The sequence below is a fragment of the Acinonyx jubatus genome, chromosome B4 (genome assembly GCF_027475565.1).
Source record: "Acinonyx jubatus isolate Ajub_Pintada_27869175 chromosome B4, VMU_Ajub_asm_v1.0, whole genome shotgun sequence".
In the NCBI taxonomy this organism is placed as follows: domain Eukaryota; kingdom Metazoa; phylum Chordata; class Mammalia; order Carnivora; family Felidae; genus Acinonyx; species Acinonyx jubatus.
In genome coordinates, this window is record NC_069387.1 from 45345176 (window position 1) to 45372706 (window position 27531).

General features: G+C 38.4%; 1 protein-coding gene and 1 long non-coding RNA gene across 6 annotated transcripts in view; one reads left to right on the top strand and one right to left on the bottom strand.

The window, feature by feature from the left end:
* The window catches only part of BORCS5 (BLOC-1 related complex subunit 5), a 96917-nt gene that overhangs the window by 32573 nt on the left and 36813 nt on the right, over nt 1–27531 (top strand). The window lies entirely within an intron of this gene.
* LOC113592972 (uncharacterized) lies at nt 813–12923 on the bottom strand. Of its 2 annotated transcripts, none has more exons than XR_003412967.2 (3): nt 12618–12923; nt 7068–7794; nt 813–2059 (listed from the first exon to the last, which is right to left on the bottom strand). It is a non-coding gene; the product is annotated as an uncharacterized LOC113592972 (long non-coding RNA). The 2 variants fall into 2 exon arrangements; XR_003412968.2 differs by having other exon boundaries at nt 7655–7794; nt 12618–12821.

Sequence of the window (27531 nt, forward strand, 5' to 3'; positions counted from 1 at the left end):
AATTTTTAGGTTGGAGAAGAGATAATTTTTAGGAGATCACATCTGTCTTCCAACATAATATAGCTGCTGAATGGCTACAGAATTAGATTTACTTTTGTGAAGTCCCAGTGACCAGAATGGAGACCAATGGGGAGAAGTTATTGGGAGGGTAGTTTTGGTTTGAAATAAATAATAAAGAACTCTCTATCGATAATCATTATGATGGTAATATTTATTAAGCAATTACAATACATCAGACAATGAGCAAAGCACTTTTCATGCAGCATCTCATATTTAATTCTAACAGCAGACTTGTCATATGAGTCCTTTTTGGTCCCTAGCCAAACAGCTATTCTTTTTTTTTTCTTTTTTAATGTTTGTTTATTTTTGAGAGAGAGAGAGAGAGAGAGACAGAGAGACAGAGAGAGAGAGACAGAGTGAGCAGGGGAGGGGCAGAGAGAGAGAGGGAGACACAGAATCTGAAGCAGGCTTCAGGCTGTGAGCTGTCAGCACAGAGCCCAATGTGGGGCTCGAACTCTCAAACCGTGAGATCATGACCTGAGCTAAATTCCGATGCTTAACCAACTGAGCCACCCAGGTGCCCCGCCAAACAGCTATTCTTAACCTAGATCTCACTGGTCTCAAAAGTCTGTGCTTGGGGTACCTGGGTGGCTTAGGCGGTTGAGACTTTAGATTTTGGCTCAGGTCATGATCCCAGGGCCTTGGGTTCAAGCCCTGCATCAGGCTCTGTACTGAGTATGGTGCTTAAGAATCTCTACCCCCCCCCCACCCCACCCTGTCCCCCTCTTCCTCTCTCTCCCTCTCCTCCCACCCTGTTCCTCTCCCCCCGCTTGTGCATTCTCTCTCTAAAATAAAGAAAATTTAAAAGTCTGTGCTCATAAACCCTGTGCTATCTGGCAGAATAATGAACTCTCCGTTACTATATATGTTTAAGCAGAAGGATCCCTTTTATAACTTAGAATCAATTCTTGCAACTCATAAGAGTGTGGAGGAGCAGTGTGGCATTATGGGAAAAGAGCATAGACTTGGAGTTAGTTCAGGGATGGAAAATGTCACACATTGGCCCTGTGATCTTGAGCGAGTCGCTTCACCCCTCTGAGCCCTGATTTCTTAATCTGTAAAATAAGGATACTAATACCTACCTCAGGGAGTTAATGGGGGAGGATTAGTTTATGTGAGCAGCATGGCTTATGTGTAGCATATATTTTGTACGTATTGAGGGCTCAACAGATAATTGCGGTAATTGTGCAAAGATTCTTTCTAATTTTAACAATTATGGTCAGTGGACTTTGACCACCATCATTTTAACTTTGTACGTTTCTCTCTGTATTTTTTAACATTGTCTCTAACTCAATACTTGCTAATATCTCAATTAGAACAGAAGCTTTGGTTGCTAGACTTTATTTTGTTTACTATTTCGTATAGATCATGTGCGTATGTTTACTTTCTATGATTTTTTTCCTGTTGTTTCCTTTTCTGATGGAAAGTAGCAGTCACCTCCTAATTTGCTCCTGTCACCTTGGAAACAAAATAAAAGTCAGTAAGCCTTTGGGGGTTTCTTGTTACTAAAATACATAGGCATTAGCGCATGAAATTTATAATAACTATTTGGGGGACCTGTGGGCCAATTTGTGTGATTTTCCCCATTTCTTGACTGTCCAGGGAGTTGAAATTATGAAAAAGTAAGAAGCAGTTGGATGTGGCACTAGTTTTGCCCTTGAGGAGTTTTACAAGCTAGTAGAAAAAAAAAAATCACAATGAACTCAAAGCCTAGAATTTTAGAAGCATAGTGCATAATACCTATCATTCGCTGAATGCCTGCTTTACCATGTGACAAGTGCTACACTAGTTGCTGTCTGTGCAGTTTCTTTTTTAATCTTCAGAAGAATCCTATGAAGGAGGTATTCAGTCATCCTTATTTTGTAGGTTAAGAATGCTTAGGTATGACAGTGTTGTGGTGTAGACAACCTGTTCAGTTTCTGCAGAGATTTACACTCAAGTCTGTCATATTCCAAAGACCCAGTTCTTGGCATCACACTGGAAGAGGTGGGCCATAGTCCTAGAAAACAACCATGCAGAGGAATTATTAATTGAGCTGATCCTAAAGGAACAGGCGGGAGTTGGGCGGGATGTGCTGGCTTGCGTCAGGAGGGGTGGAGGAAGAGAGTCCCTAGGTGGGAGGAAAGGAGGAGCAGAGTGAGCCTGAGTATGCCACTGTTGGGGAGGTGGGGTGGAGACTGTGAGATAGCTGCTGGACCAAAGAGAGGGGTGCATCTTGAGGAGGAGGAAGAAGGAAGGTCAGAAAGCTAAATTGTGGCTGGTTCATAGATGCTTTTAAAAGCCAGGGAAAGGAATTTGGAGGTGATGTTCCAAGAAGCAATTATAGTTTTGTGTGTGTTGTAATAGAGCACAGGGTATTGGCAAGTTGAAAGCTGTGCTTTTTTTTTTAAGTTTATTTATTTTGAGAGAGAGCACGCGCACATGTGTGCGCAAGCAGGGGAAGGGCAGAGAGGGAGAGAGAGAGAATCCTAAGCAGGCTCCGTACCATCAGCATGGAACCCATTGGTGGCGTTTGATGCAGGCTCGACACTGGGCCTGAGCTCCCAAGCTGTGAGATCATGACCCAAGCCACAATCAAGAGCCAGATGCTTAACCCAGCTGAACCACCCAGGCGCCCCCAAAGCTGTGCTTTTTTGATGATTGGTATGACAGTAGCCAGAGATGGGCATACAGTTAGGAGACCATTGTAATTTTCTAGTGATGGGCTGATGAAAGTCTGGATTGGTGGGGGCACAGTCAAAGGAAGGGCAAATCTGACACATTTTCAAGGAAGAAATAACAGGACTTGACAGAGTGGATACAGGAAGTACAGGGAGTGGAAAGGAGCTATAGGGTTGTTTGCTGGGAGGAGCAGAATAATGGCAGAACTGGGAAGGGAGTGTTAACCTTAAAAATATAATTGGCAGTTATTTTACCAGCAAAAATGGTTTTGTTCAAGAATATTAAAGAATTGCAATGTGGGACCAGCAAGCTATGGCAAAACCATAGGCACCCTGAAAAACGAAGGAGAGGAACGCTCTTTTATAATGGAAAGGGGGGAGTGGGGAGGGCTGCTATAAACAAAAATGTTCATCGGACTGAACTGGGAGTTTGAAGTATAGTAGTTTTTCATAGGCTGTGTTATGACAGTGTCTCACTGTGTGGGCTGTTGCAGGCAAGGAGAAAATCTTTCTCCCTCCTGCTAGGGTAGTGAAGTATAGCTTTCTTCCCATTGGGGTTGCAAGTTATGTTTCTTTGTGTTGGGGTCTGCACTTAACAATGGTAGGATGTGATAGATTCCCCTAATGACCTTTGATTCCATTGTATTTTATTATTTTCTTAGCATTTATTTTTTTAATGTTTATTTTTGAGAGAGAGAGAGAGAGAGAGAAAGAGAGAGAGGAGGGCACAGAGAAAGGGAGACAGAGAGAATCCCAGGCAGGCTCTCCACTGTCAGCACAGAGCCTGATGTGGGGTTCAAACTCACAAACCATGAGACCATGACCTGAGCTGACATCAAGAGTTGGACACTTAACCGACTGGGCCATGCAGGTACCCTATTTTAAATTAGGTTTTCCTTTTATTTTCCTTTTATTTTTTACAGGAAATTAATTTTTTAAATTGACCCTGCAAAACCACAGTCAGTAGTAGGAGTCATTCTGGTGCTGCACACTGAACCTTTCCTGGCCTAGCACCATTATAGTGCCCCTCTTGTCACGGAGAATAGTTAAGGTGGTACTGGGGAAGGAGTGGGGTCGGGAGTGTGGCAGGAAGTAGAAGGGGCAGGTGTTTTTCAAAGTTTGCTCTGATTTTCTGACTTGATTTGCTGTGGGTCCACTGAATGCAGTGTTGTAGTCATGGCAAAAGCCTCTATGCTCATGTGCTCAAACACAGATGTAATGTTTTATAAAGGGCAAACTAAATATTTTGGGTGGGAGTTGAGGGGTTTATGAATCTCCCTATTATTATTTTACTGAACATGCCAAGGACCAGCTCATCTTTCTGGGTCTGTATCTTTAAACAGAGTGACTGCTAATATGAATGTACGGTACTCATGTTGGAAATTGCTCCCCTCATTTAGAAGCCATTAACCTTTATGTTGATAAAATAATGTTCTTAACTGAGCATGTGAAATCTGTGCTGAACAGCTGCAGCCTTTCCGGAACACTAACTTAAAAAGTGCTCGTCATACTTTTTGAAAATCAAAAGCATGTGGGTGGGATGAAGTCACCTGAGCAATTTTCTATAATTACAACTTTCAAGGCCTTTTCCTTTGTCTTTTTCAGGCTGACTTAATACACGCACACACATGCATGCACACACACCCCAGACGTGCAACTTACGATTTTCTTATTTTTCTCTATAGATTTTTTGCACTTGTTTTTTGTTAAATAGTTGCAGTTCCCTAGGAAGGTATATGCCTTCTTGTTCCTTTCCTGGTTTGTTTGAAACTTTGTATTTCTGAAGACTTTGAAACCCCCCCTTATAGAACTACCTAAAGCCTTCTGAGCCATGAGCGACCCCTTTGAAAGTATGCCTGATTGCTTTGGATCTAAACCGACCTCTCTAGGGTAACACTGGGAACCCCCAAATGCCATGGCATCCCAGAAAATGAACCAGAAAGATGTTAGAATCATCACACAACCTTTTGTATGTGACTGGGTTCCTCAATGCCCTCGTGGTCAGCAAATACTGGAATTAGAATCGTTACTCATGCCTAGGACCAACCCACACTGGGAATTAATTTCTGCATTCTGATAATTAAGGCAGGTTTGCTGCTAATGTTCCCTGAAAGAAGGGAATAGAGAAGAATATCGTTTCTATTTGTGCCTTTTAATTAACAGAGAAATGGAAGGGACAGGGTTTTAAAGAAGATTTCATGAGAGAGGATTAGTACCTGACATAGTTCAGTAGTTCTGTCATAGTTGGACACATATTGAGAATACCAGCACCAATTTTTCCAATAAGCTAACTGAAAATCTGAATTTTAGCTTCTTTTATGTGTGGAATAAAATTGTTGGCTTTCCAAAATTATTCATCAAGTGGTGCTTTACCAAAGTGATGTTAAACATGAAGTAGTGTAATATATCTGAAATACTATTTTAAGAGTCACTCATTTTTCTTTTCTTTTCTTTTTTTTTTTTCCTTCCTAAGTAACAAAAGTTCTTCACCTAGAATAGAATTTTGGGCTTGCATTGTCTATAACATTGGTAGTTCCTTCTTGCTACTGATTAGCAGGGGTATCTTTTTCAGGGAGGTTAAAATTATTAATTTCTCTGGTTATCTTTTTTCCTTTCTGTCAACAGAGGCAGTACATAGTCTTCCTGAAGGTATTTGAAAAGACCTTTGTATACATGTATAGTGCCTTGGGCCAAAGAAATGAGGCGCTATGTTACTTGTTTCAGAAGATACACTAATGCATCAAAAACAAGTGACCGGAAAAACAAACTACAGTTAGTAACCTTGTTGCTTCAAAATGAGCAAACGTTTTGGGAGAGCAAGTTCTCGCTGGACATCACTAAATAAGAATGAGTTGATGTCACACTTGGCAAGAAGCAACTCTTAAATTTTTTTTTTCCATACAAATAGTACAACATGGCGGGGAGGGGGGACTGCGGGCAAAGGGTAAAGAATTATGGGGGAAAATAAGCTAGAGAAGGAATGTGAGAATGAGTTGCTTGCTACAAAAGAATTACTGTGATATAAAAGCCATGTTTGTTTTGTCAAGAGGAATCTGAGCTGGAACTTGAACTGATGAAGGGGAGAGATGTTTACCGGTCTCCTCCTGCACTCCCTCCGAGGCTGTTGTGCGCTGATCCCTGTGGAGGGTTGTGTAACTGCCTTGACTCATTTTCAGGGAAAAATGGCCCCTGTAGCTGTTTTGGCTCAGCAGAGTGCTGCATCAAGTATAAGTGAAGAAGTCCCCAAACATAGCAATACCGAACTCAAAACATAGTTATTTTAATTAGGATTTCCAAACACTAGGAGGCAACACGGCCCACTGGAGCATGTGCCACCACCAACTTGTCCCTTCCCAGAATTCTGTGCAGCATTGGGAATTTGGACAACCTGATGCCCGATTTTACATGTTCCTAAAAGCCAGAAAATGTCAAAATTAGCCAAGTATTTATTGAAATTAGCTGGAGTTATCTGGCACAGTGAATGTCTGCGGTCCAGTGTTTCATAACAAGAGTGGGAGAGTGTGGACTGGGGGCACTACTGGCATTTTGGGTGGACCAGCCTTCATTGTGTGGGACTGCCCTGTGTATGGGAGGATGATTAACATCCCTTTCCGCTAAATACCAGTAGCGCCCCCAGTCTCTGTGACGGCCAGAGAGGCCCTCTTCTTCCCAAACCCCTCCTCACCCCAGGGCAGAACTAAATCAGTATGTGTTTTGCAGTTTTATTAAGCGGCATGGTTTTCTTTGTAATTATTTGCTTCCCAGAAAGTTCTTAGAAAGTCTTAAGAAGTTGTGCGTTTATAATATAGTACAAGCTTCATTCAGATTAGATTTCATAAAAAATCTGTTGGATTTTTTTTCTGTTGGAAAGATGGATGGCAGGGAAGGACATCACCAGGAGAGAAGAGTGAGATGGAAGTGTCTTCTTTAGCCCATTATCGTTCCTCCAGGTCTCCAGTTCTGTGCCTGGTTCCTCTTTTTTTCTGGGAGGCAGCAAATGTGTAGTCCAGGAGTAGAGACAAGGGCATGAGATAAAGTAGAGGAAGATAACAGGACAGCTGGAGGTGGGGGGGGGGGGGCAAGTATGTGTAAGGAAAAGATTTCGATTGGGATAGAAAGGTGGAAGACGTGGAGACGATGAAAGGTGATAATGAAATTGGAGTGTTCACACAGCATTGTTAAGCTTACAACGTTGGTATTTCTGGGACAGTTTTGTGTACCACAGATCTAGAACTTGCAGAGGAAAAACCCACCTGGGATCATTAAATCAGTTGAAGACTTTCACATGCATGTTGAGTTATGGTATTTACTGTTTTTTTTTCATAGGTTTGAGTTTTTAAGCCTCACCTTGGAGAGACTGTGTGCTTCTAGGGACTTAGCCAGCGATTTAGATCCACTGTCAGCTGTTGCTTTTATTACAGGTTTCCTGAGCTTAGTTCATGGAGTCACTGACTGAAAGAGACATACTTTTCCATTCATCTGGACTTGCTGAAAATAATACAGTGCTTTACTGGAAAAGCTAAGCATAAACGTTGGCCAAATAGTAGCATACAAACTAACCAAATTAAATGGTATTAAATAAGAGGTGCAAACAGAGGGAAGTTTTGAGAAGTATGAACAAAAATCGCACTGATCTTCATTATCAGTCACTCCTTAACTTAAAACTTTGGATTTCTACCAGAGCTCAATTGAGTATAAGAACATTCCTTTTAACGCTTCCAAACCTTTTAAATGAGCTTTGAAGACACTGAGTTGCGTGCATATCGCTGAGTTTTTAGCCTTCTCACTAGTTGTCAAACACTCTGCTGGTCTTTCTTCTGTGGAGGTCTTCTCTTTGTCCCAGGCTATATCTTTCTGAGCAGCTAGTGTGTCATTCACTCTCTAATTGTCTAGAAGTGTCTAGTTTTGCTAACTCTTAGCATGAGTAGAATTACCTTGGCACCACATGGCTGAAGAAGGGTATGTTTTCCTGAATGGCTCTCATGGTAACTGAGGATGGAACTGTGGTGGTGTCAGAAGCCCTTGTGGGAGGCAGAACCATAGCTTCCATAGGGTTTGCAAAGGGGTCTCAGACCTAAAAGATTTTAAGAATTACGGCTGTGGCTAGAGAACCTTGTCCCCAATAGAGATTGCCAACTGCCACCTAATTTTTTTTTCATTTGGAATATTTCAGCATATAGCAAAAATAACAAACACCCGAATCTTCATTTACCAACTTTGTCAGACTTTAGTATTTTACCATATTTGTTTGATTTTTTTTGCCCCCCCCCAAAGAAAAACATTTCAAATAACTTCAAGTGCCCTTCACTACTTTTTGTGACCCTCCCTAACATTTTTTTCTCCTTTCCTCTCTATAGGGAATCAATGATCTGATTGGTGTTCATCATGCCCACACATTTTTTTCACGTCTTTACCTTATACTCCATATTTATAGAACTCTAAACAGTATCTAATATTCTTTTATATGTTTTGACTTCATATAAATCGCATTCTGTTGTATGTATCCTATATATGTACTTCTGTAACTTTTTTTTTTTTGGCTTATACTTTTGAGATTTATCCATGTTGATACACACCTCATTTTGACTGCTGTATTGTGTTCCACTGAATGACTGTTTCACAATTCACTTATCCATTGTCCTGTTAATGTTTGAGTTGTTTCAGATTTTTTCATTATCGAACAGTCTGTTAGTGGGCATGCTTGTACATGTCTCCTCATGCACATGTATGAAAGCTTTCCCTAGGGTATGTAACTAGGAATAAATTACTGTTTAGTCTGGGACAAATCTTTTCAGCTTTACTAGATACTATGAAATTATTCTTTACGGTGCTTATGCTGATTTATATCCTTACTAGCTATGTTTGAGAGTTCTTGTTGTTCCACATCCTCAATAAAACTGATATTGTCCCAGCTGTTCTTTGTTTACTGATTAATTTAAAGACAGCACTGTGCATAGCAACCATCTCAAACACAGGGTCAGATGCAAACTTTTTTTTTTATACCAGGCTTCCTCCTTTAAAGGAATTGTCGCTTTCAGAGTCACGAATCCAAGATAACCAGAGGGGTATTTTGCCCGTGTTTATTTTTTAAAATAGTATTTCTTTTTTTTCACGATCATAAAATGGAAATATGATTATTTTAGATAATTTGGAAAACAGATTTACAAAAAAAACCTAAAAATTCCACCACTTAGATACAGCTTTGTTAACATTTTGCTATGTATTTCCTTCTGGTGTAAACATATATGTGATACACATTTACTTTGCATTGAGAATTGTGCTGAATTTGTCATTTTATATTACAGTTTCATTTAAAATTATATTGTAGGATTTCCCATGTCATGGAATATTATTTGAAAACACCATTTAATAGCTGCATAACATTTAATCTCCCCTTAGAGGAAATTTTTATATTAAAATATACTGTAGTAAACAGTCTTGGTATATAAATCTTCTGAGTTTCAGTCTGTTTCAGGGGGTTAGATTTCCTAGAAGTCAGTAAATATTTATGGAATTAGACTGAATAGATTATAAGCAAAGCATCCAGGGAAGAAAAAAAAAAAAGTAGCCAAAAGAGAGGAAAACAGGAGATGTTTCCAGGAGTGTTAGATGGGGGGTAGGGGGGAGTCACCAGATCTATTAATTTAACTTCTCTCATAGTTGAATTCAGTGGCAAATCTGTCTCTTTCCTGAATTTGGAGACCCTTCTCTTAATAGGGACCATGTTAGAGGTAAACTCTATCCTACCGTGGACACCAGAGAGTTGGTTGTGCATCATAGTGTTCAAAGATTATAGGATCTTAGAATTGGAAGGAAATTTTTAACGTTTTATCATTCTGGTTGCAGAGCCCCTGAGTTGAGTGTATTTTATAGACTATTTCATCAAAGTAGACTTCTAGCCTTGACTTGCTTTACATCTAACCCCACACAGCTCATTGTCATACAGGGCAATTTGCTCCTTTATTGGACAGCTTTGATTCGTTCAGCATGGTTCTTTTACTTAAATCCAAAGATTTTCTGTAACTTTCATTTGCTGTTTACTTTGTTCTTTTAATGAACGGCTCTCTGAAAATAACTCTGGAAATATTTTACCTTTACATGTTTATCTCTTAGCTTCTACTATAATTAATATGAAAACAAACATATGTTTGACCTACTTTTAGCCTTTGTTTTTTTTCAAGGTACAATTTATCTTTATTGTAAAAATGATATATGTGAACATAGGCAAGATAGAAAAACTTTACACATATTTTTATATGTGGTGGACCCTAAAGTTCTGGAGTGTTTGTAGAATATATTTCATCTTAATATGTGGTGGACAGAAAAGTTCTGGAGTGTTTATAGAATATACTCATTTTATTACTGTTTATTAGAAGCTGCATATGAGCAGTGATTTTGGTGTATACACAATGCCAGTTCTCTGCTAATAATAACAACCTTTTTCTTCCCATCTGTCTCGCTTTTTTTTTTTTTTTTTTTTTTTGGTGCCCAGAGGTGTTAACATATATTATCTCCTTTAATCTCTGCCCAACCTCTTAGGGTAGGCATTTTCCTCTTAGCAGATAAGGCTCAGAGAGGTTTCAAGACCTCTGCTGTCACACAGCTGTTAAAGGTAGGGCCAGCATTTCAATTCAGGTCTAATTCCAAAACCTTTTTATTTAGCCAGTTTGCCTGTCTGTCTCTTGAACGTATATTAATTTCATAATAAAATCAGATGTGTTTCCGTTCAAAAGATGTTCGTGTCTTTGGGTCTCTCAGTTAGTGTATCACATCAGTAGCGTGTGATACCTCTACTTGCTTCCCTCTCATCATCCCTGTTGATCTTGCCTTGGTTTGGACACACCAGAGATTTTATTCCCCTGACTGCCCATCTCTCCCTAGTGCCCTACGGGGCTTCTTCCTGTTTCTGGGGAAACTGAAGCACGAAATAAGAAAAGAGTAACAAATGACCACATAATTTTTTTTTCCTGAATATTATCAACTGATACATTCGGTAAAGGAGGATGTTTTCACAGCTGTGTGCTTCAGGGATGGTGGGAAAAGTTTGCATTTTTATTGCTTGAATATCTTCTACAACAAAGGCACATGCTTGATGGACTTGGAATGTGAAAACCTGTTCTCTCAGTCAGCCCTGTGATAGTGATCTTTGTGTTTATGGTCACACTGGGATTCAGATATGTTATCTCCATGAACTTCAGACCAGAGGTCAGAAAACCAAGGAGTGAACTTGCTGAATATATGATTTAATTACCCTAGATCAATCAAGTTTTGACTTAGTGATGACGGGATATACTGTGTGTGTATTTTATGTAGTTGCTAGGGGAAAGGAACAAAGTTTAATACTTGGTTTTGTTGACCTTTGGTATCACTTTTATCTTGTAGTTCCATATAAAACTGCCTTTGCTAAATATTCAAAAGGCTGCAGTCAAGTGATTTATAGATAAAACCTCATTCACTACTTGCATAAGAAGAGCCCATATCTTCAAATATGGGTGACGTAAGTTTACTTTAGAGACAGGAATGAGTTCATTTCTTTGGAGAGATATGAACAGAATGTCTCTTACTCCAGTGAGAAATAAATTTAAATCAGGACTTTGCTCAGAGGAAGTGGAATGGGGTAACCGGGCAGTTGAGCCTTCAGAAGTTAGGGATCTTTAAGCAAGGCCCAAGGGGTACACCAATTGTGTATTGTGGCACTCATCCAGATAGGAGCATTCCTCAGTACTCTGTAGGGAATGGCAAACATCTATGGAGAACTACTTTGTATATGGCTGTAAGGTGCTTATGTGCCTTGGGTCTTTCAGAGACCTGGGAAAAAAGCAGGAACGTTGATAATAATACACAAAAAGGATTCTATGGTAAGTGCCAATAATGAGCCTTCAACCAAGTGTATTCCAGAGATACAGCCCATAAGAAGTATGATTTATTTATAAAAGGGCTATGTTGCTACTGAATACTTTTTGACATTTCAATTCCAAAGTATAGTCAAATCTCAAATAAGCAAAACTGCCTTAACCATAAGTCAAGAAGAAAATGCTATTTTAAATTAATTCCTCAAGTAAGTTGCCAAATAATGGACACTAGAATTTCAGGAATTAGCAACTCTGGCTCTCATGGTTTGGCTACTGTATTATCTCCCTTAAATTATAGCAATATTTCTGTCACCCAAAATCATTCATGTACAATATTTTTTCTTTCTGTGAACTCCAGTACATATATCCATCATGTGATTTGTTGCCATGATTATTATTACTATTAACTCTACTTGCTTTGTATGGGGATGATAAAATCCGCCTTTTAAAGTCGTGCTGACCGTTAAATAAGATAAAATACATTACATGGTCAGCACAATGCTTGGCTAAGGGGATGCCATCATTAACGTTAACTATTGTTTTTCTCACTCGTGAAATATAATGCTTTATCTGACACCTGACATAGAGTTACATTTTAGTAAATTGTCACAATGTTGGCTTATTGTTTACAAAGAGACTTAACATGTGAAAATATGTCAAGGAAACCTAACTCAAAATTATAGTCAAGAAATCATGAAGGTTGCCCTCTTGTGCACATAAATACTCGTTAGGACTTGCGTAGTCCAACAGGAAGAAGGAAGATTTCCTCTGGACCGAGCAAGCTGCCTTCGCCTACAGCCCATCAGATGCTACCACCTCCAGCCACCTGCAGCCAATGAGAAGGCACCACCACTTTGAACGCTTATTTTTTTCCCCAATGAGCTTTTCTTTAAAACAACCCTCCCAACTTCTTTTTCTGCATAGAAAGACGCTCTCCTCCTTTGTTGCCCAGACTTGCCTGTGGTTCGCCATAGTTTGCTTGTTCCAAATTGAAGTTCCTATGCTATTCCCTAATAAACTCGATTTTGCTGGCTGAATCACTTACCTTTTTCTTCTGAGAGGTTGACAAACATACATTATCTCATTTAATTCTCTCTGCTACTTTCAAGGTAGACAGTATTACCCTTAGTTCACTGATAGAGAAATTAAGGTTAAGTGTATCGGTCAAATTTGAAAGTGATAGTGAATAGCTTCCAGAATCTCTAGAAGAGCTCTAGAATCAGATTTTGGGTCACCTGCCTAAGCATAATGGCCAAAATCGTGCCACAGAACTTAACCATTGAGGTCACTACTGCTGTTATGACCAAACACTTTGGCATGCCCTGTATCACAAACAGTGCTGGCTGGCAGTGTAGACTGAACTTTGCCACTGGTTCTGCTTCTGTTGTTACCTCAGAAACCCTGTTTTTCCAGAAACAGTTGTCACCAGGGAATGTACCTTGTAGAAGGTCCCTATTTTGCAACATTTGCTCCCCATTTAGAGGCAAGGGTGGATGCATCGATTGGTGGAACTTCTGTCATGTGCTTGTATTTGAGCTGCAGGGCAGATGGGGAAAAGGCCCTTGGTTCTTCAGCTTCTCTGTGTAATGGGCAAGTAGGCTCTCATATGTGACACTTTGCTTTATTGCAGTTCCTTGGGTCTTACCTCTGTATACAGAAGGAATATTCTATATTTCCTGTTAATTGTATATGAACAGAATAGAAATTGAGATTGTTTTCCCTATTAGTAGGAAATCAGATTTTTTTCTAAAATCTATCTTGTTCCTAGTAATTATCTGTTATCAATCAGCCATATTGCCTCGACTTTTTAAACTGTTAACAAATGAGACCTTTCTACCTGATCAGGGTGTGTTCTTCAGTATAAACAGTCCCATATTTCCCATAATCCATTAGAGTGCAGGGTATGTAATCCTTCAGGGAAACCATGAGGTAATATCCACAAGCAGGGTGACTCCTTGAAGTAACACAGTCGTGGCCTTAGTATTTCAGGCTTTTTTGGTTGCATCCTTTTCTTGGTACTTCATTTGTTTTTATTTAAAGCGAACCTGCGATTGATCTTTCTGAAAACCTAAAAAAAAAAATTTGGGGTCCCCAATGTGATTGCTCTTGACTCTAAAGGTAGCCTCCCCTCAGTCTTGGTGTGCCTTGCAAAAAGTCTGTATTTTCAAGAAGTTGTGTATATTTCAAACTACTATAAGTAGCATTACGTGTTAAAATGCAGTTTTTAAAAGAACATGTTCCGTTCCTCAAAGCAAACTCTTTTTAGAGGGAAGGATCCTTTGGTGCTCCAACCAACCATCCTCACTTTGTCTGGAAAGCTGCCATTTCAGCAAGTGGAGAACACCAGGGTGTGGTGAACACTAGCTGCCAAATTGTAGTGAGGACTCAGGTGCTCCATTTTTATAGGCTGGCATTCATACCTCCAGACACGTGAGACAGAGTGGACTTCCTGTGTTCATTCACTGAGAGATGTTGGAGGTTGCGACCTCTGAACTATGAGTGTGTGTGATAGACTACATTTATTTTTATACTCAGAGGAAGGGTCTTCTGAATTTAAATATGTTCCTTTCTGCAAAGAATTCTAAATTAGTCTTGGTGCTATAATTAAAAAAAAAAAAACCTGGTCTAGTAGTGTAGAATAATATTTTATCTTCCTTCTCATAGAAACATGAAGTTTTCCAAGTTTGGAAGAAACCATGGTTCAACTCATTCAGTTTTCAGAGAAAGAAATAAGATCTGTTCTCTCGATTTATCCTTTTATATTTTAGATTTTGTTCTCTACGGACCACCTTTTTCTTTTTTTTCTTGGCTGCTGTATTAGAGGGGTAGTGTGGAATATTTTTGCTTAGCAAAAATGGAAATCTGTCCACTTGACTCTTTTTATTGTGGTAAAATATACATAATGTAAAATTTATCACTTTCACCCTTTTTGAGAGTATGATTCAGTGGCATTAAGTATATTCATATTGTTGTACAACATCACCACCATCCTTTTCCATCATTCTTAACTGAAACTGTATACCAATTAAACAGTCACTTCCTATTCCCTCCTTCCCTCAGTGCCTGGCAACCATTAATCTACTTTTTTTTTTCCTCCATCAATTTGACTATTCTGTGTACATCATGTAAGTGGAATCATACCATATTTGCCCTTTTGTGTCTGCCTTATTTCACTTCGTATGATGTTCTCAAAGTTCATCCATGTTGTAGCATAGGTCAGAATTTCCTTCCTTTTTAAGGCTGAATAATATAAATAGTAAGTATTTGCCACATTTTGCTTATTTTTTCATCCATTGCTAGATGCTCGGATTGCTTCTATGTCTTAACTACTGTGAATGTGAATGTACAAATGTCTTTTCAAGACCCCGCTTTCAGTTCTTTAGGGCATGTACACACAAGTGGAACCACTGGTAATCATATGATAATTCTGTGTTTAATTTTTTGAGGACCTGCCATGCTATTTTCCATAGTGACTCTACCATTTTCGTTCCCATCAACGGTGCCCAAGGGCTTCACTGTCTCTACATCCTCACCAACACTTCTTTTCTGGTTTTGTGTTAATTTGTTTTGTTTTTTGATAGCAGCCATCCTAATGAGTGTGAGGTTTTGATTTGTGTTTCCCTTATGACTAGTGATGCTAAGCATCATTTCATGTGCTTATTGGCCATTTGTATATCTTCTTTGGAGAAATGTCTACTCAGGTCTTTTGACTATTTTGAATTGTTTTTTTTTTTTTTTATGTTGAGTTTTATGAGTTCTCTGTATATTCTGAGTATTAATCCTGTATCAGATATATGGCCTTTGCAGATATTTCCTCCCATTCTGTGGGTTTCTTTTGTTACTCTATTGATAGTGCCTTTTGGTGTACAAAGTTTTAAATTTTTCATAAAGTCCAGTTTGCCAATTTTTCTTTTGCTGCCTGTATCTTTGGTGTCATATCAAGGAAATCATTGCCAAACCCAATGTCATGTACCTTTTGCCCTGTGTTTTCTTCTATGAGTTTTATGGTTTTAGGTCTTTGATAAAATTTAGGCTAATTTTTGTATGTGGTGTTAGATAAGACTTCAACTTAATTCTTTCGCTTGTGGAGAACTAGTTGTCTCAGCACCATTTGTTGAAAAGACTTTCCTTTCCCCTATTCAATGGTCTTGGCACCTTCGTACAAAATCGCTTGACCATGTAGGTGAGGGTTTATTTCTGGGCTTTCTATTCTATTCTATTGATCTCTACATCTGTCTTTATGCCAGTACCATACTGTTTTGGTTACTATAGCTTTGTGGTAAGTTTGAAATGAGGAAAGCGTGAGTCCTTCAGCTTTGTTTTTCTTTTTCAGGATTGTTTTGGCTATTGGAAGTCCTTTGAAATACCATATGAATTTTAGGATGGGTTTTCTATCTCTGCAAAAAAACATTGGAATTTTTATAGGGGTTGCAGTGAATCTATAGGTGGTATTGTGAACTCAATACCAACAAACCCCACAAATAATCCAATTAAAAATGGGCAGAGGACCTAAATAGACATTTTTGCAATGAAGACAGATGGCCAACAGGCATATGAAAAGATGCTCGACAGCACTAATCATCAGGGAAATGCAAATTAAAAATACAATGAGATATTTTTATACCTGTCAGAATGGCTAAAATAAAATACATAAGACATAACAGGTGTTTGCAAGGCTGTGGAGAAAAGGGAACTCTTGTGCACTGTGGTGGGAATACAAATTTGTACAGCCATTGTGGAAAACACTATGGAATTTCCTCAAAAAACTAAGAATAGAGTTACCATATAATCCAGTAATTCTACCACTGGGTATTTATCCAAAGAAAACAAAAGCACTAATGTGAAAAGATATATGCACCCTTATGTTTATTGCAACATTATTTACAATAGCCGAGATATGGAGGTAATCCAAGTGTCCATTCCTAGATGAATACACACACACACACACACACACACACACACACACACACGCACACGAATATTAGTTATAAAAAAGAATGAAATCTTGCCATTTGCAACAGCATGGATGGACCTTAGAGGGTTTAATGCTAAGAGAAACAAGTCAGTGAAAGAAGACACATAGTATATGATATCACTCATATGTGGAATTTAAGAAACAAACACATAAATAAAACAGACAAAAAACAGATCCTTAAATACAGAGAACAAACTGGTAGCTGCCAGAGGGTGTGTGTGGGGGGCGGGGGGGGGGGTGATGGATGAAATAAAGAGGATTAAAAGAACACTTAGCTTTTCTTTTTCCTAATAGCTTAATGTCACGTCAGCTAACATACAGCATATACAGTATAGTCTTGGCTTCGGGAGTAGATTCCCGATTCATCACTTACATACAACACCCAGTGCTCACCCCAATAAGTGCCCTCCTCAATGCCCATCTCCCATTTTCCCAACCCCATCAACCCTCAGTTTGTTCTCTGTATTTAAAAGTCTCTTATGGTTTGCCTCCTTCTCTGTTAGTAACTTATTTTTCCTTCCCTTCCCCTATGGTCTTCTGTTAAGTTTCTCAAATTCCACATATTAGTGAAAATATGTATCTTTCTTTGACTTATTTCACTTAGCATAATACCCTCCAGTTCCATCCATGTTGCTGCAAGTGGCAAGAAGATTTCATTCTTTTTAATTGCCAAATAGTATTCCATTGTATATGTATGCCACATCTTCTTTATCCACTCATCAGCTGATGGACATTTGGGCGCTTTCTGTTATTTAGCTATTGTTGATAGTGCTGTTATAAACATTAAGGTACATGTGCCCCTCTGATACTCTGGTAACCTTTGGATAAATTCCTAGGAGTGCTATTGCTGGGTTGTAGGGTAATTCTATTTTTAATTTTTTGAGGAACCTCCACGCAGTTTTCCAGAGTGGCTGCACCAGTTTGCATTCCCACCAACAGTGCAAGAGGGTTCCTCTTTCTCCACATCCTTGTCCACATCTATTGTTGCCTGAGTTGTTAATTTTAGCCACTCTGACCAGTGTGAGGTGGTATCTCAATGTGGGTTTGATTTGTATTTCCCTGATGATGAGCAGTGTTGAGCATCTTTTCATGTGTCTGTTGGCCATCTGGATGTCTTCTTTGGAAAAGTGTCTATTCATGTCTTCTGCCCATTTCTTCACTGGATTATTTGTTTTTTGGGTGTCGAGTTTGATAAGTTCTTTATATATTTTAAATACAAACCCTTTACCCAATATGTCATTTGCAAATATCTTCTCCCATTCTGTTGGTTGCCTTTTGGTTTTGATGATTATTTCTTTTGTTGTGCAGAAGCTTTTTATCTTGAGGTCCCAATAGTTCATTTTTGCTTTTATTTCCCTTGCTTTCGGAGATATGTCAAGTAAGAAGTTGCTGCGGCTAAGGTCAGAGAGGTTGTTGCCTGTTTTCGCTTCTAGGATTTTGATGGTTTCCTGTCTCACACTTAGTTCTTTCATCCATTTTGAATTATTTTTGTGTATGGTATAAGAAAGTGGTCCAGTTTCATTCTTCTGCATGTAGCTGTCCAGTTCTCCCAGCACCATTTGCTAATGGCTAAAGAGACTGTCTTTTTTCCATTGGATACTCTTTCCTGCTTTGTTGAAGATTAGTTGGCCATACAGTTGTGGGTCCAATTCTGGGTTCTCTGTTCTATTCCTATGGTCTATGTGTCTGTTTTTGTGCCAATACCATACTGTCTTGATGATTACAGCTTTGTAGTACAGGCTAAAGTCTGGAATTGTGATGCCTCCAGCTTTGGTTTTCTTTTTCAACATTACTTTGGCTATTTGGGGTCTTTTGTGGTTCCATACAAATTTTGGGATTATTTGTTCTAGCTCTGAGAAGAATGCCGATGCAATTTTGATTGGAATTGCACTAAATGTGTAGATTGCTTTGGGTAGTATTGACATTTTAACAATATTTATTCTTCCAATCCATAAGCATGGAATGTTTTTCCATCTCTTTGTGTCTTCTTCAATTTCTTTCATAAGCTTTCTATACTTTTCAGTGTACAGATCTTATACCTCTTTGGTTAGGTTTATTCCTAGGTATTTTATTGTTCTTGGTGCAATTGTAAATGGGATCAATTTCTTGATATCTCTTTCTTTAAAATTTTTTTTAATGTTTATTTTTTAAAGCGAGAGAGTGCAAGCAGGGGATGGCAGAGAGAGAAGGAGACAGAATCTGAAGCAGGCTCTAGGCTCTGAGCTGTTAGCACAAAGCTTGACATGGGCCTCGAAAGCACGGACCATGAGATCATGACCTGAGCTGAAGTCAGGCTCCTAACTAACTGAGCCACCCAGGGGCCCTGCTCGATATCTCTTTCTGTTGCTTCGTTATTGGTGTATAGATATGCAACCGATTTCTGTACATTGATTTTCTATCCTGCAACTTTGCTGAATTCATGTATCAGTTCTAGGAGTTTTTTGGTGGAGTCTTTGGGTTTTCCATGTAGAGTATCATGTCATCTGTGAAAAGTGAAACTCTGACTTCTTCTTTGTCAATTTGGATGCCTTTTATCTTATTTTGTTGTCTGATTGCTGAGGCTAGGACTTCTAACACTATGTTAAACAACAATGGTGAGAGTGGACATCCCTGTTGTGTTCCTGATCTCAGGGGGAAGCTCTCAGTTTTTCCCCAGTAAGGATGATATTATCTGCGGGCCTTTCATATATGGCTTTTATGATGTTAAGGTATGATCCCTCTATCCCGACGTTTTTGAGGGTTTTTATTAAGAAAGGATGAGGGCGCCTGGGTGGCTCAGTCGGTTAAGCGGCTGACTTCGGCTCAGGTCATGATCTCGCGGTCCATGAGTTCAAGCCCCGCGTTGGGCTCTGTGCTGACAGCTCAGAGCCTGGACCCTGTTTCAGATTCTGTGTCTCCCTCTCTCTGACCCTCCCCCGTTCATGCCCTGGCTCTCTCTGTCTCAAAAATAAACGTTAAAAAAAATTTTTTTTTTAATTAAAAAAAAAGAAAGGATGCTGTATTTTGTCATATGCTTTTTTTGTTAATTAAAAAAAATTTTTTTACATTTATTTATTTTTGAGAGACAGTGTACTAGTCAGAGATGGATAGAAAGAGGGAGACACAGAATCCAAAGCAGGCTCCAGGCTCTGAGCTGTTAGCACAGAGCCTGACGTGGGGCTCGAACTCATGAACCGTGAGATCATGACCTGAGACGAAGTCAGATGCTTAACTGACTGAGCCACCCAGGCGCCCCTGTCATATGCTTTTTCTGCATCTATTGACAGGATCATATGGTTCTTATCCTTTCTTCTATAAATATGATGTATCACATTGATTGATTTGCAAATATTGAACCAGCCCTGAAGCCCAGGAATGAATCTCACTTGATCATGGTGAATAATTCTTTTAATATACTGTTGAATTTGATTTGCTAGTATCTTGTTGAGAATTTTTGCATCCATGTTCATCAGGGATATTGGCCTGTAATTCTCCTTTTTAGTGGGGTCTTTGTCTGGTTTGGGAATCAAGGCAATACTGTCTTCATAGAATGAGTCTGGAAGCTTTCCTTCTGTTTCTACTTTTTGGAACAGCTTGAGAAGAATAGGTTCTAACTCTGTTTGAAATGTCTGGTAGAATTCTCCTGGGAAACCATCTGGCCAGGACTCTTATTTGTTGGGAGATTTTTTTTTTTTTTTTTAAATTTTGAAAGAGAGTGAGTGGGGGAGGGGCGGAGAGAGAATGAGAGAGAGAATCCCAAGCAGGCTCCACACTGTCCCCACGGAGCCCAACGTGGGGCTTGAATTCATGAACTGCAAGATCATAATCTGAGCCAAAATCAAGAGTCGGATGCTTAACTGGCTGAGCCACCCAGGCACCCCTGTTGGGAGATTTTTGATAACTGATTCAATTTCTTCACTGGTTATGGGTCTACGAGGACACTTATCTTGATGAGCACTGAGAAACTTATGGAATTTTTGAATCATTATATTGTATACCTGAAATTAATATAATACTGTATGTTAATTATACTTGAATAAAAAAAATAAAAAATCCTAGTATTAAGTCTTTCAATTCATGAAACACGAGTTGTCTTTTTATTTATTTTTGTCTTCTTCAATTTATTTCAGCAGTGTTTCAGAACTCTCATTGTAACTGATTTTTGTGTGTGAACTGTATCCTGCTACTTTGCTGAATTCATTTAATAGTTCTAAAAATTTTTTGTGTGGAATCTTTAGGGTTTCCCCCATATAAAACCATGTCATCTGCAAACAGTGATAATTTTATCTTCCTTTCCAAGTTGTATTTCATTTATTACTTTATTCTTGCCTAATTGCTTTGGCTAGAACTTCCAGTACTATGTTGACTAGAATGGTAAAAGTGGGGATCCTTGCCTTTTTCCTGATCTTAAAGGAAAAGCTTTCAGTCTTTCACCATTGAGTATTGTTTGCTCTATATTTGCTCTTTTATTAATTTCCTTCTATCCTAGTTGTGTGTTTTTATCATGAAAGCGTGTTGAATTTTGTCAAGTGCTTTTTCTCTATTAGTTAAGATTATCATGTAGTTTTTATCCTTTATTCTGTTAATGTTGTGTATTACACTGATCAATTTTCCTATGTTGTACCATCATTTCATTCTAGGAATAAATCCCAGTTGGTCATGGTATGTAATCCTTTTCATATGCTGTTGAATTCTGTTTGCTAGCATTTTCTGAAGGCTTTTTGCACCACTGTTCATAAGTGATAATGGTCAGAAATTTTCTTTTCTTGTAGTGTGTTTGGCTTCACTATTAGGTTAATAATGGCCATACAGAATGAGTTAGAGTGTCCTTTCCTCCTCAATTTTTGGAAAATTTTGAGAATTGGTGTTAGTTGTTTATATATTTGGTAAAGTTCGCCAATGAAGCCATCAAGTTCAAGACTTTGTTGTTACTGGGAGATTTTTTTAAAAAGTTTGTTTGTTTGTTTGTTTGTTTGTTTGTTTAGAGAGCATGAGCAGGGGAGGGGCAGAGAGAGAGGAAGAAGAGAGAGAATCCCAGGCAGGCTCTGCACCATCAGCACGGTGACTGATGAGGGACTCGAACTCACGAAACCTGAGATCAAGACCTGAGCCAAAACCAAGAGTCAGAGGCTTAACTGACTGAGCCACCCAGACACCCCCTGGGAGATTTTTGTTTTTTAATTAATGATTCAATTTCCTTACTAATTAGAGGTCTATTCAAATTTTCTGTTTCTTTCTTTATGATAGTCTTGGCAGCTTTGTATTTCTAGGAATTAGTCATTTCATCTAGGCCATCCAATTTGTTGATGTGCAGTTGCTCATACTACTCATTTATAATCTCTATTTCTGTAGATTCAGTAGTAATGTCCCCACTTTTGTTTCTGATTTCAAGAATTTGAGTTTTCTCTCATTTTTTCTTAGTTCTTCTAGCTAAAGCTTTGTCAATTTGTTCTATTTAAAGAATTAACTTTTGTTTATTTTCTCTATTTTTCTGTTCTCTATTTCGTTTCTCTTTGTTATAACCATTACTATTTCCTTCTGCTAGCTTTAGGTATGGTTTATTCTTCTTTTTCTAGTTCCTTAAGTTGTAATCTTAGCTTGTTGATTTGACTGCTTTTTTCTTTTTAATTATAAGTATTCAGAGTTATAAATTTCCCTTTTAGCACTGCTTTGCTGCATCCTTTAAGTTTTGGTAGATTGTATTTTAGGTTTTATTCATCTCTAAGTATTTTTAAATCTCCCTGTGATTTTTTTCTTTGATCCATCAGTTGCTTCTGAGTGTGTTGGTTTAATTTCCACAAGCTTGTGAATTTTTCAGTTTTCCTTCTTGTATTGATTTCTAACTTAATTCTTTTGTGGTTAGATATTTTGTATGATATTTATCTTTTAAGTTTTATTGAGATTTAATTTGTGGCCTAACATAATGGTCTGGGAAATGTACTGAGAAATGTCCCATGTGCACTTGCAAAGAGTCTGTATGTATTCTCTTGTTGTTGGATAGCACATTCTGTATATGTCTGTGAGATCTAATTGGTTTACTGTGTTAAGTCCTCTATTTCTTAATTATCTGTTGTCTGGTTTTTCTGTATTGAGAATGGCGTGTTGAAGTCTCCAGCTATTATTGTAGAACTGTCTCTTTCTCCATTCAGTTCTGTCCATTATTGCTTGATATATGATATATTTTGATGGTCTGTGATGAGGTGTGTAAGTGTTTTACAGTTGTTATGACTTCTTGCTATATCGAACTTTTTATTAATTTATAAATAATGTCTTTCTTTGTCTCTTATAACCCTTTTTGATTTAAAGTCTATTTTTTCTGAATTAGCATAACAAATCCTTCTCTCTTGGTTACTATATGCATGGACTATCTTTTACCATCTGTTCGCTTTCAACCTACCTGTGTCTTTGGATGTAAAGTGAGTGTTTTGTAGATATCCTATAGTTATATCATCCTTTTTACAAATTCATTGTGCCAATCTCTGTCTTTTGATAAAATAGTTTATTCCATTGACATTTTAAAAAGTAAATACTAAGGAAGAAGGACTTCTGTGATTCTGCTCTTGTTTCCTTTATGGTTTATAGCCTTTTTGTCCTTCATTTCCTGCATTACTATCTTCTTTTGTGTTGAATTGATTTTTTTTTTTTTTTTTTTTTTTTTTTTTTTTTTTGTAGTGAAATGTTTAAATTCCTTTCTCATTTTCTTCACAAGGGTCTTGCCTTGTTAATGGCTGCTGACCAATCAGGGTAGTGGTTGCTGATGATTGGGGTGGCTGTGGCCATTTCTTAAAATAAGAAAACAATGTAGTTTGCTTCATTGGACCTACTCTTCCTTTCACAATTTCTCTTTGGCATGCAAGGTTGTTTGATGGCATTTTACCCACAGTAGAACTTCTTTCAAAATTAAAGCCAGTCCTCACAAACCCTGCCACTGCTTTATCAACTAAGCTGATGTAACATTCTAAATCCTTTGTTGTCATTTCAAAACCACCAGTGCACAAGGGGTTCAATTTCTTCACATCTTCACCAACCATGGGAATTATACTTAACACACTAAAGTTGTAACACTCTAACTTGAATTGATGTCAAATTAACTTCAATAGCATAAAAACTCTGCTCCTTTACAGTTGCATATTCAGTCCTTTCAGATGATGATATCACAAAGTTACATCTGTATACATTGTCCAAAAACATAAACTAATAAGTTTTAAAAATGTATTAATCTCTTGAATCATGTAGGAAACAAAAAATGGAGTTACAGACTATTGTTATAATAACGCTAGTTTTTATAATTGCCTGCGTGTTTACCTTTACTGAGATCTTTATTTATTCATACAGCTCAGAGTTCCTGTCCATTGCCCTTTCATTTCAACCTGCGGGGCTTTCTTTAGCATTTCTTGAAGGACAGGTCTAGAGGTAATGAACTCCCTCAGCTTTTGTTTCTCTGGGAATGTCTTAATGTCTTCCACACTTTTGAAGGACAGTGTTGCCACATACAGGCATGCCTCAGAGATAGTGTGGGTTCAGTTCCAGATCACCACAGTGCAGACTGTATATTGCAATAAAGTGAGTCAAGTGAAACTGTAGGTTTCTGAGTGCTTATAAAAGTTACGTTTAGGTTGTACTATGTATAGTTTATTAAGTGTCCATTGGCATTAAATCTAAAAAAACAATGTGCATCCCTTCATTAAATACTTTTTTGCAAAGAAATGGTACTATCTGAACTTTCAGCGAGTCAGAATCTTTTTGCTGATGGTAGTGGTTACTGACGATTGGGGTGGCTGTGCCGTTTCTTAAAATAAGAAAACAATGTAGTTTGCCTCATCGGCTTGCTCTTCCTTTCACAAACAATTTCTCTTTGACATGGGAGGCTGTTTGATGGCATTTTACCCACAATAGAACTTCTTTCAAAATTGAAGCCAGTCCTCCCAAACCCTGCCACTGCTTTCTCAACTAAGCGGATGTAACATTCTATATCCTTTGTTGTAATTTCAAAACTGTTGTACATTTTCACTACCACTGCACAAGGGTCCCAATTTCTCCACATCTTCACCAATACTTGTTATTTTCTGTTGTTTGGATAACAGCCATCCTAATGGTTAAGCGGCATCCCATTGTGGTTCTGTTTTGCATTTCCTAAATGATTAGTGATGTTGAGCATCTTTAATGTGCTAAGTGACATTTGTAGATCTTCTCTGAAGAAACGTCTACTAAGTCCTCTGCCCATTTTTGAATTGTGTTCTGGGACTTTTTTGTTGTTCCTACTTTTTAATTTTAGCTTTTATCTGGCACTGCATTGCATTTAACTCCTGCTGCTTCTGGTGATCTGCTTGAGGTGTCAGATGACTTCTTTATTATTTCCTACAGTGCTGGGATATAGTTGGAGGGGCTAGCAAATACTCCTAGTATAGTAGGGTTGGCCGTTCCTTCAGCCAGATTTTGAAACCTGCTTATTTGACTGTGGCAACAGTTGGTAGTTGGAGACCTGGGGACAGTGAAATGAGTTCCTGTTCTGTGCCAAATACTATGTCAAGCATAACTTCACATAATTCTCACAGTACTCCTTTAACCTAGATAGTATTCAAATTGTAGATAAACTGAGTTCAAGGAAATTAAATCCTACTCTTACATAACATAGGTAGTAAATGGCAATCTCAGGATTCAAATGCCCAGGTCTACCTGACTCCAAAGCTTCTATCTTTCATTATATAATGCTGCCCCCCTTCCATGGCCTGTAAATTTAACCAGAGAGCAAGTCTTTGAACCTGGAAATTGTTGAAGGAGGAAGATGAGTTGAACATTTCACTTCATTCTTTGGGAGGAAAAAGTGGAGAAGATTGTGAAAAGCTAAGGTAAGTTCATAACAGTGGACAGGATTTCTTGAAGACACCGAGGTGTCTCATCTGTAGAAACTGATCACCTTTGGAAAAATTGTATCTACCTTTGGTCGTAACATTCTCTGCTTTTTTTCCTTCGGTAACATAAACCAAGGTCATTGGCCCATAGATAAATGAATGCCTGGACCTAGATAGATGAATAGATGAACTGCTTTCTATAACTTACCATAAATTCCCTTGAAGCCTGAGTGCCCCTCTACCTCTCTGAGTCTTAAGAAAGACAAGAATAAAGGGAACAGATATTTGTCAAGATCCTACTGTGTGCTGGGAAAACTGTAAGGGGGAGTGGTTATTATCCCAGTTTTACACATGAGAACACTGAGACCTGGAGATATGATATAAAGTAAACTGCCCAAATCACACAACCAGTAATAATAGGGCTGAATTCAGCTTTTTCCAGGGACTAATAAGCTCCCTGTCTTAGAATTTAATTCTCACAGTTCTGGAGGCTGGGAAGTCCAAGATCAAGATGCTGGTAGATTCAGTGTCTGGTGAGGGCCTACTTCCTCATTCATATAGTCATCTTTTTGTTTTGCCCTCACATGGTAGAAAGGGCAAGTGGGCCCTCTGGGGTCTCTTATAAGGGCAGTAATCCCATTCATGGGGGATCCATCCTCTATTTACCTAATCACCTCCCAAAGGCCCTTCCTCCTCATACTATCACATTAGTGATTGGGTTTCAACATATGAATTTGGGGGGATATGACATTCAGTCTATAGCACCACCTTAATGAGAGAGCTCTTTATCGGCCCTCTGGTATTTATGGGTAACTGTTAGGAGATTATTTCTACTCACACAGAACTCTTTCTCCTCAGCTCACTCTTTGCTTATGGTGGGTTGGCATATTATATCCAGCTTGCCTGCACTTGGGGTCTCTTCCATCACATGGTTTAATCAAAACCATGATGATAGCCTGTCTGGCTGGTTTCTTCTCCTGGGTGAGATGGTGCTGCTCTGAGGTGACTGAATGGAGGTAAAAGTTCCAAAGGGAGCCGGTTATGGAGTGCACTCTTTTTCTGAATACCCCAAAAGAATTGGTCACCAGTATACATCATAGGATCCTGTCCAAGTTGGGTTGGTATTTTTAGACCCCTTTCCTTTTTTTAAAAAAGAGAACTTTTGAGAACTAAAGTTTATATTGAGTAAAGAACACACATGGCTAATGTGCTTCTGTCTTTCAGATATACAATGACCAATACAGTAAAAAATCTCTTAATAGTTTGGGGGGGGATTTCTTTTTTCATAATCTGTCGCCTTGTTATACCTTCACAGTCAAACTTCCAGAGATTCTGCTCTCAGGATTCTGCAGCAGGAAACCAGCTTCTTATACTGTTTCTAAAATATAGGCCTCACTACTCATAAGACTCATTTTAGTCCTGGAAGTGGCTAAGCCCTTAAAAGTTAAGGAATTCAGTTTGGTAATAGCCTAGGTTAATACCCATATGGTTCTGCGCTATACTTTAAAAAAACGTTTTTTTTTTTTCCTACCTGACATTTCAGAAAGAAAAAGATGGCTCAGCAAATTATTTCCCAAATGTTTAACCCTGATGATTTTTCCACTCAGCACTTTACACAAAGAGGTGGGTACAGATGGCAGTTTGCTGGATCTGGGTAATAATCAGTCTTGGTCCTCACCCATTCCCTGGAGCCCACTCTCCATTTCTGTATAAACAAAGTCGTTTCAACAGGGTCTAACAGGGTCTTAAGAAATGTCTCCAGTATTTACCACTTGCAAATATGGAATCTATTAGATCAGGTTTTTAACTCGGTAAATATCTACTTTGAGTGCACCACTGTTTTAAAGCTCAAGAAGAATTAGAAAGCTAAGGGTAATGGTCCTGTTCTCTTGCACAGTAAGGAAGACATAATTTAGAAATGTTAACGTGAAAAGCTAATCATAAACATGTGGAAGAATAGAGTATTAGGAGTGAAGTGTCATGAGGGCTTTAATTTTTTTTTAATGGCACAGGAAACCAAAGAAGTAGAGAAGGATGAAGTGATAGAATAAAATGTTAGTTGTTGAATCTAGAGGGTGAACATTTGGGTATATTTTTTCCTACTTTTCTATGTGTTTGAAGATTTATATAAGAAAAACTAAAACTAAAAAGTC